This window comes from Trichosurus vulpecula, chromosome 2 (assembly GCF_011100635.1).
Source record: "Trichosurus vulpecula isolate mTriVul1 chromosome 2, mTriVul1.pri, whole genome shotgun sequence".
Lineage (NCBI taxonomy): Eukaryota > Metazoa > Chordata > Mammalia > Diprotodontia > Phalangeridae > Trichosurus > Trichosurus vulpecula.
In genome coordinates this window covers 431,118,791-431,133,709 of record NC_050574.1, presented here as the reverse complement: position 1 = coordinate 431,133,709, position 14,919 = coordinate 431,118,791, and the positions used below count along the sequence as shown (strand labels likewise).

General features: G+C 39.7%; 1 protein-coding gene across 1 annotated transcript in view; it reads right to left on the bottom strand.

The window, feature by feature from the left end:
• The window catches only part of PRRG1 (proline rich and Gla domain 1), a 150,961-nt gene that overhangs the window by 132,718 nt on the left and 3,324 nt on the right, over window positions 1-14,919 (bottom strand). The gene's annotated exons all lie outside the window — the stretch shown is intronic.

Below are 14,919 nucleotides of genomic sequence, written 5' to 3'. Positions count from 1 at the left end.
ACAGAAGGGAACAGGACAATCAGAATATATGCCATGTTGGAGTGGGGGGGAGGGTAAAAATGGGGAGAAAATTTGTAATTCAAACTCTTGTGAAAATTAATGCTGAAAACCAAAAATATTAAATAATGATTTAAAAAATAAATGCTAACAGAAGATGTGAAAAAAAGAAAAAAGAGAAGACTTTTTTATTAGCAATAAGTCTATACTATTTTAAATTAGGAAATTCTATTATAAGAAAGTAAGTGGCTCAAAATAATGGAAAATCATCATAATTAGGAAGTTGGGTATTACAGGGATAAGTGATATTGAGTTATGGCTTTGTGTTTCTTTTAGATGACCACTTTCAGCAATATTTTATTTGTTATTTTTAAATAGTATTTTATTTTTCCCCCAGTTACACGTCAAGTAATTTTTTAGCATTCATTTTCACAAGATTCAGGAATATTTTAATGACATTTGTACCACTATTAATTTTTCCATTGTGTAAAATGATCCTTATCTATTTCTTTTATTATACTGTCAGACCAAAGGGATACAACCTTTCGAAAGCTACCAAAATGGAAATATATTACAAGTTAACTTAAAAAAAAAGAGACAAGACTGAATAACAAAATTATCTTTATGCTTCAGACCTACTCTCTCTTCTGAGCTACAGCCCCAAACCTCCAACTGTCTGTTGGATATTTCCACCTGGATATCTCATAGGGATTTCAAGTTCAGTATATTCAAAACAGAACTCATTTTCTTTTCCTCAAAACCTTTCCTTCTTCCCTAAACTTACTATTTCTGTTGAGGTACACTTCTATTCCCCTCACACATCATTCCACCCCCCACTTATGTCTAGGACTTCTGGACCCTGGTTGTGCAAATCAGAGACATGTCCTTGGTCTTTAGGGTGTCAAAGGAGATAAAAGATTCATTTTTAGTTTTGTTCCAAAATTCTTTCCAGCCACCCAGGTTCAGAACTTTGAGGTCAACCTTAAACTCTTCTCTCTTGATCATCACAATTAGCTGACAAATCTTATCAGTTCCACCACATCTGCCACCAATCCCATCACCTTCTCACATCTCTCACCTTCCATCCACTGACTTAGCCATGACCCTCGTTCAGGTCTCTGTCACCTTCTGTCCAAATCAGTGGTCTCCCTGAATCCCGTCTCTCTCATTTTTATCCGTCATCCATCCATCCAACTACTAAAGTGATTTTCTTGAAGCACAGATATGTCTATATCATTCCTCTTCTCAACATACTCCATGGGCTTCCTCTTGCCTCTAGGATACAATACAAACTCTTCTGCCTGACATGTAACACCCTTCACACAATGTGCTTCCAGGTTAGAAGCCTGGTACAGTATTCTCCTTCACACACTAATGCTCTAGCCAAACTGATTTGCTTTGCTGTTCCTCTTTCACAATATTTTATCTCCTGTTTGTGTGCTTTTGCACAACTTGTCTCCTCATGCCTAGAATACACTTCCCCCTTAATTCTACACCTCTTAGAAACCCTACATTCCTTTCAAGCTCAGCCCAAATGCCACATCCTACTGTGAGGCTATCCTGATTGTTGGCGCATCTCCCTCCCCTGCCAATGCCTAAAAAATTAATTTCTAAGTTTGTAAATATTTTTATTTACTTATTCATCTTTCACCATTCCTTATTTTTTAATTTATTTTATTTATTTACCTTTTTGGTCTTCTTATACTCAGACCTTCTTTCTATTCCTTGAACAAGACAATTCATTCACTGGCTGTATGGCATACCTGGAATTCTCTCCTTTCTCACCTCTGCCTCCTGGCATCCCTGGCTTACCTTCAAGTCACAACTAAAATCTCACCTCTTGCAAGAAGCCTCCCTTTAATGCTAGTGTCTTGTCTCTGTGATTATTTATAATTGATCCCCTATACATCTTCTTTGTACACAATTGCTTACATGTTGGATTGTGAGCTCCTTGTGAGCTCCTTGAGGGCAGGGTGCTTTTCTTTATATCCCTAGCATGTGGTACAGTGTCTGGCTCAGAATGGTGCTTACAGATAAAATGCTGTTTCACTTGATTTGCCTTATCTAATCTGTGTACCAGTTTTTCCCCTCTTAGATTAGATTAGAGCAAAAAGTAAGTTTAGTTTAGATTAGAATGTAAACTCAAGGAGGGCACAGACTGGTTTTTGTTTTTATTTTGGTCTCTACACCCTACTACCTAGCACTGAGTCTGACACACAACAGGTGCTCCATGAATGATTGGTAAATTAACTAATCTCTTGATTCCAGAGAACCTTAAGCTCATGTAGACCAAACCCCTCCTTTTAAAGGTGAGTTTTAGTGCTGTTACTAGTCCAATGTTACAAAGTCAGGTAGAGAGAGGCAGAATCAAAACTAGAACCCAGGACTCATAACCATTTCCTGAACAACTATCTACACCCAAACGTAAAATCTGCCCAACCTCAAAATGTCTCAAACTTCAAATATCTCCTACGTAGAACTAGACTTCCATCTCTTCTAAAAAATGGCAAAGCTCCCAATCACCCAGGCTTTAAACATTAGAGTGTTTTTTTTTATTCCTTCTGCCTGCCTGCCACCTAAAATTAATCAGTTAATGTTGATGGGTAAGGGGAGTTTGGGATGAAGAGACTCAGTCTCCCTATCTCTCTCTCAGGCTGGAAGTACAGCAGCCACTCACCAGCCTGACCCCACAACTGACGGAGGTGGAATCTATGGTGTGCTCTATTTGGTTGCCCAGTCTCCCAGGGGCTCATCATATTGGTTTGAGACTTAGCACAGACATCTGATTGGTTTTAGCCCTACCAGGCCCACAAGCCTCAGCCTTTCTAACTTCAGAGATTACAGGCAAGAACCACCACACCTGGCTCCATTTAACATTTGTTAAGAATCTTAAATGGTTTTTTTTTTAAAGTCCCTGGCTCTGACACATACATTACTGAGAAGAAATAATATGTAAACCTATAAGTAAATAAGAAGAAACCTAAGAGGAAGAAAATACTGATGGGATCAGGAAGGCTTTGCTTAAGGGCTGAACTGTTAAAGAATGTAAGGCTTCTGGGAGGTCACAATGAGAAGGGAGTATGTTCCAGGTATGGGGACAGGGTAGTCCTACCAATTCTGCTGCTATAATCTCTCCCATGCAAAATAGCTGTCACACTTCTTTCCATTCCCCCTGCAACAGCCTTGGGTCAGGGCTTCATTACTTATTTGATTATAGTAATCTCTTAACTGGTCTCCCCAATTCCAGGTTTTCCCACAGCCATTATATACCACATAAATAAATATACATATAATATTTCTCCTATATACCATCAGGACAACAAGTTGGTGCAGTGGATAGAGTGTCAGGCCTGGAGTCAGGAAGATTGGATTCAGTCATGACCAACTCTTCATGACCTCATTTGGGGGTTTGTTAGCAAACATACTGGAGTGGTTTGCCATTTCCTTCTCCATTGCATTGTACAGATGAGGAAACTGAGGCAAACTGGTTTAAGTGACTTGCCCAGGATCACATAGCTAGTAAGTGTCCGAGGCTAGATTTGAACTCGGGGGGATGAGTCTTCCTGACTCCAGGCCTGGAGCTCTATCCACTGGGCCACCACCTGGCTGCCCTGCTAAAGGGGATCCATTAGACAAACGATGACAACAACAAACTTAAAAACTCCTGCTCTAAAGCTTCCTGGCAAGAATGCCTTGCCCCACCTTCTCCTCCCATCCTGCCAACCCAACACCGACCCCTTGTTCACAAGGCACTAATCAATACCAGTTCCTCCTTGATTCTCTGTTCAGAAGTCATTTTATCCTTAGCCCTTTTTACTGTTCTTCTGTTCTCCATTTTTACATTCTCTCCTTGCGTTGTATTTAATTCTGTCCAACCTTCCCTAGTAAACTATAAGTTCCATGGGAAAGGAGTAGTCTCCACCTAGGAAAGCCTACTGAACATCAGGAATCACCAACTGGATCACCAACTGGAGGTCCTATAGACCTTTCAAACTCAAATCATTCAAAACTGAATTCATTATCATTTCCACCAAACTTCTCTATTTCTGGGCACCAACATCCTTCCACTCACCAAGATTTGCAACCTCCTCATATTCAATTAGTTGCCAAATCTTGTAAATTCTATCTCCACACTAAGTCTGACATCCACACTTTTCTCTCCACTTGTACACAACCCTCCTGGGTTAAGTTCTCCTCACATCTCACTTAGGCTAGTATAACTGCCCCCTAATCTGTCTTTAAAATCCTGCTTCAAATCTCTCCCACGTTATTCTTTAGCATTAATGTTATGTTCCAGCAAAACCACACTGGTTCCCGTTCACCATAATTGGTCCTTCTTCCCTCATCCTCCCTCCTCCATGATTTTGCACAGCATCTCTTACATTCTAGGAATATGCTTCCTCCTCATCTTGCCTCTCAAAAGTCTTAACTTCTTTAATATTCAGCTCCAGGGCCACCAACATTGGCCACCTAATCAAAGTAGCAAAGCCTACCCTGATTTCCCAGTACCTAATAGTCTTCCCTGCTCCCCCTCCCCAATTACTTTGTACCTGTTTTGTAGTTAATTTTCTATGCACATTGTTTCCCTCTCCATCATCCAATATAACGTAAACTCCTTGAGGGAAGGGGCTCATTTTTCTCTTTTCTCGGTACCTTACACATAGAAGTTTAATAAATGCTTACTGAATAAATGCGTTTTCCATAGTGCCTTGTAAATAGTATCCATTCAATAAACATTTGCTGAACAAATCAAATTTTCAGATATTAGATGATTGGCAAAGCTAATTTGAATTACTTAATTTTATTAACTTTTCAATTGCAAATAAAAAAATACACAACCCTTGTACATTAGAAAGCATGTTTAACCTAATTCTTTCATATAGATCAAAATGTAAATGTTAAGAACTAATTTTTTTTAAAGCCCTGAAGGAGTCTAGGTTTCCAAACAGAATTCCACACAGAAAATTATCATTTTATATAATACTTCATATTCATAAAAGTAAAATATGTGGACTTTCAGTCTATTTTGTCTATTAACAGAAAAAAATCTACTTTCAAATTTCATATGCAATAATATTTTAGTAGAAAAATCCAAAAAAGCTATTGGGATACTAAGTATGGGGAAATTACACAGAAAGGAACATTTTTAAAAAATTTTTCTGGACATATGAGTAACAGTAACATAGAGAAACATGAAACATTCAATTAACTTTTTTCTTGCAGAGACAGCAAATTCAAATTTGTGCATATGTTTCTGACTTATGGCTTCTCAGCAAAATACCTTTTTTAAAAAAAAAATTTTTTTTCCCAAGTACATATACAAACAATTTTTAACATTTTTTTTTCTAAATTTCAGCAAAATGCTACTTAAGGGATTACTGGGGCAAGTTATTCATGTAGATTTACCACATAAAAAAAGAATTCATAATGTTATATGTCAGACCACAAAGCCTGGGCACCGACAGAAAAAGACGTTAGCAACTCTACAATCTAACACTGTATAACAACCCTTTCCCTGGCACCAAGCCCGAGTAGTTTGGGACTACAGGTTAAGTCCTAAAAACACTTATCTTATTTTTATAAAATGCCAGGATTTGAAGGAGAACTAGTCTACGTTTGACTTAATTCAAGCTCAGGATTCGGAAAAGACCAACATCCCTTCCCACAGCAATCATGGGTTCTATGTTACAGTCATGCTGAACACTAGTCAAAAGGAAGTCTAATTCATTTAAATTCCACACACACACCCCCCCCTCAACTGCCACACCTTTTAAAGATCTAATAATAGGTTCTTTCACAAGCTCATTATCTTTGTTTGAATAGGCTTCACAATAACGACAGCAGTTATTACCAAGCCAGGATGAGAGAACTAAGCAACTTCAGGGATAAAATCTCTATTATGCATTTCTAGAGCTCCCTGGGCACTGGGGCACATTATCTTATTTTACATCTCATCGTTCCTCGAAGATAATGTACATCTATTTTTGCACGGGATGACTCTAAGGCACACAGGAATCATGCAATTTGCTTAAAACACAAATGCGAACTACATTAATTACTATGGTTCCTATTTTAGGAGTACTTGGGCTACTGTGTCATGTGTCTGTTTTAGTAAAACATCCCAAACTAGTTAGCACGTCATTACTGTTACTATGTCATTATCATGGACAACTCTACCTTAGCAAGAAGCATCAGCTGCAGAATTTGAATCTAGGGCTTCTGACTTCATTGGGCTGTTTTTTCCACTCTACGGGAGTTGTCTGAGGCTCAGAGTGGTAAGGTGATTTACCAATGACTGTAAACCCAGTAAGTTTCATAGGGCAGGATTTGAACTCTGGTCTCCAAAACTTCCACGTAAGTCAGTCAATACACAGTTATTCAGTGCCTACTGGGTGCTAGGCATTAATACATTTGTTCTCTGCACTAAGATAAGTCCCTTACTCTCAAGGAATTCACAGTCTAATAATATGGAGGAGGCAATATGCAAACAACACAAGATATATACAAGAGAAACCAGAAATGGTCTGCAGAGTGGAGGTCCTAGAATTGGGAGAGGCTTCATGTAGGAGATGGATGTTAGCTGATATTGAAGGAAATAAGGGAAGCCAGTAGGCAGAGATGAAAGTCAACATTCCTGGTACTGGGAACAGTCAGTGAAAACGCCCAGAATCCAGACAGAGATCAAATGTATTATTCAAGAAATAGCAAAGAGGCCCTTGTCACTGGATAGTATGAGAACTGGTAGGGAGGAAGGTGTAAGAAGACTAGAAAAGTGGAGGAGGAGGTCATGGGGAGAGGTTACAAAGCTATGAAGGGCTTTAAATGCCAAACAGCATTTTATACTTGATCCTATAGTTGATAAAGTTCCACTGCAACTTATTAAGGGGAGAGGGGAGGAAGTGACATAATCAGACCTGAAGTTTAGAAAGAGCTGTCAAAATGACAGCTGGGTTGAGGATGGATTAGGAAAAGACTTGAGGCAGGGAGAACACCCAGAGAGTTAATGCAATAGTCTTGATAGGAGGTGATAAGGGCCTTGCATCAGGGTGGTGGCAAGTGTCCAAGGCTCGATAAGAGCATCTGTAAAAGAGTTTATTAAGTTAAAATAAACAGGTATTGGCAACATATTTGCTATGGAGAGTTAAGAGTGAGGGGTCAAGGTCCAGCACCGTATCCACTGCCCCAAACTGCCTAAGTGGATGATGTATTTAAATAAAATTTTCTAAATAGGAAAAAAATTAAATATCACCATTATTATCATCTACACTTACAGTCACAAAAGGATCTACATACATCTAGATACAATATACATACATGCATACATACACACATCAAATTTTCAATTTTGTAGTCCTTAACAATAGACCTTAAAAACCTCTTGAATGGGTTTAGGCAAAATGTCCTAGAAACCACAAGACAGACCTCTCTAAGCTGGGCCTTAATTAAATCAAATAGTTTTATTAAGTACCACATAGATAACAGAAACAGCTAGTAATCTTCAGAAAGGAGAGCAAACTTCCTGCTTCTAATTCCAGAAAACACTTGGTCACCCTGTGTACAGCCAATCAATAAATGAGAAGATCTGTCCTGCCCATTTGAATAGACTCCAGGCGGGGCTCTCAGGGTCCTAGGGGGAGTGGCTAAGACCAGAGCCAGTGGTAGGCACCTGAGTTCTGGTCACTCAGATGATGTTCTAGTCGACAGGATGACCTCTGGTGACTATATAAAAGGAGAGAACATAGCTTGGAGATTGAGATGTAGTAGAGGGAGGAGAAGGAGAAGTGGGGGCAGTGGCAGCAGGCGCTACTAAAAGCAGGACTCTCATCTAGACTGGAGAGTGCTGAACAAGGGCCTGAGGCCAGTGGGTAATCTTCTTACTGGAGGGCCCTAGCATTGGGGGGAAGCACCGGTATGGCTTGGCTTTCTGCCATAATATTTTTCTGTAACCTCCTGGCCACTATTGTGAGATGGGCATATTGGTTTTGGAAAGTTCTTGCCAGGTTATCGAACTGGCGACACTGGTCCATGGGTCTGTTATTTTGGACCTTGAATAAATGCTTTAACTCCTCTGCCTTCTACTTAGAAAATTCCTTATATCTTGCGATTCTGGACCATTCAGGCATATTCATGATTTTCTTTGAAAGCATGAATTGTGCCTTAATGATATACCCTGCTAAAGGGCACTTCTCTGTTTTTTCACCCCCATTAAGTTATTGCTTCATTTAAGGCTCTTCAAAAAGAGGAGAAAAGATACATAATAAATTACCAAAAGTACGTGGTACGTGAGGAAACAATAAAGAAAATAGACCGTCCTGGAAACTTACTACAAGCCTGTTTGTTTTATAACACTTTCTTTCCACTACAGCAGAATTCTGTGTAAGGCAAATATGCCCCATAGTCCATCTAAAGACTAGTTCAGAGATACTGAAGAAATTCATTAATGTGGAAGTCTCAGGTTCCAAGGATATCTTACATTGAAACTTGCAATATAGCTGAATTTAACACAGCCCCAAAGGAGAGTTAATGAAGAAAGGAATTCTAACACACTAGAAATATAACAGACTCCAGAGTTGTTTAAATCATTCAGTAGTGTATGTCATGTGCAAGCATCATTAAACTTGAAAAATCCATCCTAATTAGAGTTAACAGCATAATAGAAAAAGTTCTATGCAAGAGTAAAAGGTTTATAGTTCAACCAACCTATCCTTCCCCTTGTCAGATTATCCTGTAGAAACTCAAAGAAAAGGTATGTCAGATTTAATTTCTATGGAAAAGTTAGTTTAAGTTCTAAGAAATGAAGCCCACCTGCCCACCCCCCCAAAAAAACTGAAGAAGATATACTAATTACCAGCACATTTAATTTGCTTCAAATGTAAATTAGCAATTTAAATCACTTAAATTTTCAAAGTTTATTAAAATTAAAACACACACTAATTCCTATCACAATTATTCAACGCCTATTCATTGAAATGGTTCAAAATTCTATATTGATATAGCACGAGGATATAACAAAAACAGATATTTATTTATGCAACAAATATTTACTGGATGCCTATCCTATTTAAGCCATGATATGTTATGGCATAAACCTACTAGTGACTTTTGCCACAAGACCCCAAGGCATTTCCATAAACACATTTTCAATTACTTATACATTTAACACCTGAAAAATGAGACAGTTACTTATTCACCAGTAATACTAATTTCAAGTGTATGATTACGTACTACTGTTAGCCTGGTGAGTATACAGAAAGATATCATATCGTCTTCTGGAGTTTTTAAACCAAATACAAAAGGGAAATTAGTGCTGGACTTGGTGTTAGTAAGTATAAGGTAAAATCCTGCCTCAGGTCCTTATTAAGCTTTTAGAGCATGTATAAATCATAACATTTCAGAGCCTCAATTCCCCCATCTATAAAATGGGAATAATGCACTACCTATCCTTTAGGGTAGTTGTAAGGAAAGCATTTTGATAACTATAAAGGGATAGGAATAAATTTCATGTACTTATACCAATCAATATTGCAAAGGGGTGACTAGCCAATGAGAGCACAGGCTAACTGAGAGCATGTGCAATATCCAGATGGAGGTTTGATAAGCCTGTTTCTGGAAATTCATGATGAAGGCTTCCTCTCACCACTTTGGAGAAAGAGCAGGTATTTTCTCACTGTTTCCCATCTATTTTACAGTGATGAAAAGCCTTTTAACTGGCTGCTGAGCACAAACTTAATGCAAATAAAAAGACTAGAACAGATGGAGTCTATTTCTTCCCTGGTGATAAGCAAGGGGAGAAATGCTGTGAGCTTCCAGGTGAGACAGGGATCTTAGGCTGTCTCTCCCCCTGAAGGCCTCTGTTTCTTTCTGCTGTATTTATTTCTCTCTGTTGTATTTATTCCCACCTGATCTTAGGTGATGGAGTATCAGAGAGGATTGGTTTGTTCTGATGTTGAGAGTTTCAAAGTGCCCCTCTGCCACAGGAGCCAGCCCATCATCATCTAACATTCAAGGGAGCAGCTCGTCAGTTATGAGATAACTTTTGTAATGTGCTTTGCAAACTTTGAAAGCCTCTACAAATGCTAGTTATTATTACTGTGTCACACAGCCAGACGTTCTTGGTGAAGGGAATGTTTTATAGCTACCATTTTAAGTTTGAGATCACTCTTCCCAGGGACCAAGGTGTATGGAATGGAACATGTTCCGAGTTTGAGAATGTTTTTGTTCTTCTGTACTTGTTATAATTTCTCATCAATATATCCCCTCCATAAAAACGAATTGCTATTAATTGGTTAATTGATATTTGGGACATGGGAACTGGTAGAGTGATAATGGAGGAACACGCTGAACAAAGATTTGAAAGAAATGGTATTAGGAAAAAAAAAACCCAGGCCCTCAAGGTTGTCCCCAGGACCCTGAGGAGAAAAAGTAGCTATTTGCTGGGAACCCAACCTGCCAGTAGAATGGAAGAGTTAAGGTGATATACATAAAGAGCTCCCAGGAAAGGAAGTTCCCTCTATTAAAGCACATCAGCACCTTCTCTGAAGCTAGGAATCACATGCAATTGCCAGCGCATTGAGAAGTTAAGTGGTCCCAGGGTCATACGGAACAAGTATGTAGCAAGGGCAGAAACTGAACACAGATCCTCCAGGCTTTGAGACTGGCTCTATCCACAATGCCACAATACCTCTCATCTTGAGATGAAAAGCTTTATCTAAAAAATGAAATTTGGAAAATTGGGAAGAAAAAAGAACTGCCCAAAAGAACTAATATGAATGCACAGAAAATTAATGCACAATCCCAAATTTTTAAAAATACCATTTCTTAATGAACTGATCTGATTACTAAGTCACTGTCAATGCTCTTTAGAAACTTTCGGAGAAAGGGAGAAGTGGTCTAGGACCAGAAGAGGACAAACACCCCAATTTTCAAAGAGGGAGGAGAATATAGTCTGTAAATAAAAGTCTCTTCCCACTACAATCCATCCTCTACTTGGCCGCCTAAGTGATTTTCATAAAACTCAGGTTTGTTAACCCTCTATTCAATCAACCCCAATGATCCCTGATGCCTTTGGGATCAAATATTAAATCCTTTCTTTGGCACTCAAAGCCTTCATCACCAGCTCTCACACACACATACCTTTCTGGTCTTCTTACACCTTATTAATCCCATAAGTACTTTTCCACTTAATGCCACTGAATTTGTTACTGTTCCTTGCACAAAACACTGGATTTTCACTGGCTGTCTCTCATGAATAGAACTTTCTTCCTCCTCTGGAACCCTCTCTCCACCCCGACTTCTTTCAGATCTCAGCTAAAGTCACATAGGGCAGCCAGGTGGTACAGCAGATAAAGTGCCAGGCCTGGAGTCAGGAAGTCTCATCTTCGAGTTCAAATCTGGGCTCTTGCTAGTTGTGTGACCCTGGGCAAGTGACAACCCTGTCTGCCTTGGTTTCCTCACCTGCAAAATAAGCTGGAGAAGAAAATGGTAAACCACTCCAACATCTTTGCCAAGAAAACCCCAAATGGGGTCACAAGTCAGACCTGACTGAAAAGACTGAAGAACAATAAAGTCCCACCTTCAGGAAAAAGCCTAGTCCTCCTTATTCTTAGTGTCCTTCTCCCCCAGATTATCTCCACTCTACCCAGCATGTATCTTCTTTGTACAGTTGTTTGCATTTTGTCTTCTCCATTAGACTGTGAGCTCCTTGACAGCAGAGACTGTCTTTATATCCCTAGTACTTAGTAGAGTACCTGAAACACAGGAAGTGCTTAATAAACGTTTATATACTGACTACAAACTATAGATTGTAGGGAAATATTTTATTATGTTGCTCAGAAAATGCTATTTATTAATATTGTTTAAACCTAGCTTGATGTGGCTACAAATTGGGTGACGTGGGAAACACTCCCAGGGAAGCCATATAGCTTCAGGGAATACTTGGATCCCACCCAAATCTAGGGTGCAAAGCATTTAGGGTACCCCATATTTGAAGCTTTATGTTTACATCTCAATCAACTTCAATTTGAACGTTCATGTTTATTTGTGTACATAACAATGGACCCTGACTGGAAATTACCCTCTCTACAGAATACCTTAACTTCAACCAGTGATGCCAATGCTGGTATTTTATATAACTTAAACCTCACAGAGACAGAGGAAGGGGCCTCCTTCTGGCTTTCCTTATCTACCAAATAAATTTCCTTCTAAATTATTTCAGATTTGGGGGTTCATCCTCATAACTAACAAGATCATTCAGCTTGGCTTCTATTGGCAAAATTCCAAAACACTTGTTAAAAAATGTTCTGATGTGTTTTGAAGAGAATTCATTTCTGTATCCAACTCACCTTATGTCACATCGCCCCCTCCCCACAATGAGTCCTCCCTTACAACAAAGACAATTAAGCAAACACAAGCAACAGTGAACTTGTCTACCAATACATGCAAACATTCTGCACCCAAAATCTCCCACCGTTCTCTTGAAAGGGAGGGGAGTATCTTTCATTATCTGTAGACATATTATTAAGGGAATGAATGGCTTGTGAGCATTCAGAAAAGAAAGTACAGTTATCCTTTCCACATCAAAGGGGTTAGGGCAGGGGTGGGCAACCTCTAGCTTCAAGGCCACACCTGGCTATCTAGGTCCTCAAGTGTGGCTCTCTGACTGAATCCAAACTTCCTCTGTTCTTGAGGCTGCAAGTTCCCCACCCCTGGGTTAGGGGCAAGGCCCTCCTGAGATCTGGAAAATCTACATAAAATTTTTTGGCCCTCCATGCCAGAGAAGTAAATGTGAATTTTTTCTTTTTCTTTTATGGGGAGTTTACAGTACCTTATTGTAAAATTTGGGTTAAATATTTGGTCATAGACTCTGTATCATCTGCTGGCCTTCGTGTGTCATCTGCAGCTTAAGCAAAACTCCCCAAAAATTCCCATTTAATTTCTTATGCCAACCCTTGATATATCGAAACCACCACGGGGAAAGTCTCAATGTGGAAGGGATAACTGTGGTTATCAATAAAATACAGGTTATGTCAGACTCATCTTATTCCCTCCTAGGCAGAGGAACTCATATATGATAGGAATGTTGTAGAAATAGCTCAAGAAGATTTCCACAAAGTCTCATGCTGTCTTTAAGAGCAAGATGAAGAGATATGAGCTGGAGTAAAAGTAGGTAGATTTGTAACTTGTTCAGTGTCTGGAGAGAGGCAGCAAGTCTGAGTGAATAGAAAGCTGGCCTAGGAACACAGATAGCCCTGGGTTCCCCCGTCCCACCTGTCTCCATCTCTCAAGTCTCCTAGTCCAGAGACATCAAATACATGGCCCACCACACTCCCAGTGCAGCCCATATCAGATTAAAATGTAATTGGGAAATGTTTAACAAAATAAATAAAAATACAATAGAACATAGATTATGTTAACATGTGGTTTTTTAAGTCATATGAAGACTGCAGGGATCCTTATACATGGTTTAGAGGCCCCCTCTTTGATTAATTTGAAATCGCTACTCCAGACAGCTCTCTATAGAAATGCAAAGAATATACCCAAGTGTTTTGGTAGAGGAAGTTTCCTTACCTGGAAGGTTTCATATACCAATGAGACCATAGATCCAGTGCATTTCCCTACCCCTCCTATGTCTAGCAAAGTGTCTTTCTTTAAACAGTCCCATGAGGCTAGATAGTGAAAGTATTATCCCTGTTTTATAGACTGGGGACCTGAAGCTCTGATTTTGTGACTTGCCCACGATCGCATCGGCAATATATGGCAGTAGGAACACAGCCTCAGGTTTTCCTGATTCTTGTCTAGCTTTCACCTGAACTACTACAATAGCCTCCTAATTAACTGTCTGCTAGCCTCCAAGCTTTCCCTATCTAATTTATCCTCTCTCCTCGAGGCTGACAAAATCCCTAAAGCACAGGTCTGACCACGACATTCCCTCCATCAGGAACCTTCAGTGACTCCCTCTTGCCTCTCTAGAATCAAACTTCTCTAACTTGCCATTTAAAGCTTTAACAATCGGTCTAAGTTTATTGCAAACTTCATCTCCAGCCAAAATTCTTTACTTGCTGTTTCCCTTGTACAACACTCCACCTCTGATCTTTGCACCTTTGTGCCATTGTCCTCCTCACCCAGAATGCACTCCTTTTCTCACCTCTGATTTCCTTCAAGGCTCACCTTAAGTGCATAAGATCCATCCAGATCTCCCTGAGGGCTTCTGCCAGCCTCCCCCACCTCCACTAAATTACTTTGTAGTTACTTTGCTTCCATTTTAGTTTTACTTTGTTGCAGCTCCTAATAAGCCCCTTGAGCCTAGCACAAGAACCTGGCATTCAGAAAGCATTTAAATGTTTGTTAGATGAATTAATGAAAACATAGGCTATCTGGCTCAAGCTCTTGCTTCTTGCTTACTCTGTTTCAAAAACCTTCCTCCTTTGGTTCAGTCTCTAGTGATGAGAGAGGCCTTTCTCCTTGGAGATTCCAACCCCCTTTCTGGTACCTTTGATGTAAACTCTACTCTCCCATAAATTACCTCATCCACCCTTACCAATCTCATCTACAATCTCTCCTTACTCACTGGCTCCTTCTCTACTTCTCCTACACACATGACCAAGTCTCTCCCATTCTCCCTCTCCCTTCGTTTAAGCCTGCTTTCCCGGCAAGCTTTCAAACTTGGATGTCATTTAAGTTCACTTGACCGCCTCATCAGTCAAACGAACTGAGTGGCCTCCTGAGATCCCCCTTCATTGAGGAAACTAGATGATAAAGTGGATGCTGGGATAGATCTGGAGTCAGTAAGACCGGAGTTCAGATCTAGCCTCAGACACTTACGAGCTGTGTGACACTGGGCATGTCACTTAACCTCTAGATGCCTCAGTTTCCTCGACTGTAAAATAGGGATAATAACAGCATTTATCTCCCAGAGTTGTAGGG